We start from the raw sequence: 998 nt of genomic DNA, 5'->3' as shown, positions 1-998 counted from the left end.
ACAAGAATCCCATTGAATTTAATAAATTCCAAATAAGTGACCTGAGTCCATGTACAACAGTATATTTTTATTCACTGTCACTATTAAATACATCCATTACTTACTTATTTATTGTACTTTATTCTGGAACATTACAAAAAAAATAGAGAACTGAATTCATAACAACGAATCAAAGCAAAGATCATGACAATATTGCAACAAAAATAAATATAATGCCCTTACCGCAATTTCATTTTACAGTAAAATACCCTTACCGCAACTTAATTTTACAGTACTATATCCTTATATCCTTACTGTAACTTAGTTTTACAGTATAATAATATTACAGTAATTTTACTGTAATTTATTTTACACTATTTATTTTATAAAACCTTTGAATATTTTACATGAATGCCATTGAATTGAATAAATTCCAGATAAGTGACCTGAGTCCATGTACAACAGTATATTTTTATTCACATTCACTATTAAATACATCCATTACTTATTTATTTGTTGTGCTTTATTCTGGAACATTACAAAAAAAATAAAAAATAGAGAACTGAATTCATAACAACAAATCAAAGCAGAGATCATGACAATATTGCAACAAAAAGAAATATGGCAACAAGCATCCTAGTTGGTCTTGGCTGCATGGCCTCCATAACGACTGACAGATGATCTGAAACAAAACGGGAAATGTGTGAGAAATGGTCATGAGTTTATCTCATCTAAATTTGTTCATGGACAGACAAGGTAACAACTTGTGCAACAGCAGTTATTCCCAGTATAGTACTGTTTAAACAGTATTGCTTTTTTGCACATCCTTGTCAGGGAACTCCATTAATTGCCTAAATGTACTGTACAAACACATTAAAGAGTAACTTTATGGTCCTGCAAACTTAAACTTTTTTTTTTGGCAGTGTTTTAAAGTATCTTTTTAGTTGTGACAGCTCTTGATCCAAGGAATATGAGTGTGTATCAGCTACTGTAACATTTGTATTGTTTGAAAATATTAA

At 29.8% G+C, this 998-nt stretch overlaps 1 long non-coding RNA gene across 1 annotated transcript in view; it reads right to left on the bottom strand.

The window, feature by feature from the left end:
• The window catches only part of LOC107696295 (uncharacterized), a 3,571-nt gene that overhangs the window by 1,891 nt on the left and 682 nt on the right, over positions 1-998 (bottom strand). The gene's annotated exons all lie outside the window — the stretch shown is intronic.

The sequence above is a fragment of the Sinocyclocheilus anshuiensis genome, unplaced genomic scaffold, assembly GCF_001515605.1.
Source record: "Sinocyclocheilus anshuiensis isolate Anshui unplaced genomic scaffold, SAMN03320099.WGS_v1.1 scaffold1011, whole genome shotgun sequence".
Taxonomy (NCBI): Eukaryota; Metazoa; Chordata; class Actinopteri; order Cypriniformes; family Cyprinidae; genus Sinocyclocheilus; species Sinocyclocheilus anshuiensis.
This window is presented reverse-complemented; position numbering and strand designations above follow the sequence as displayed.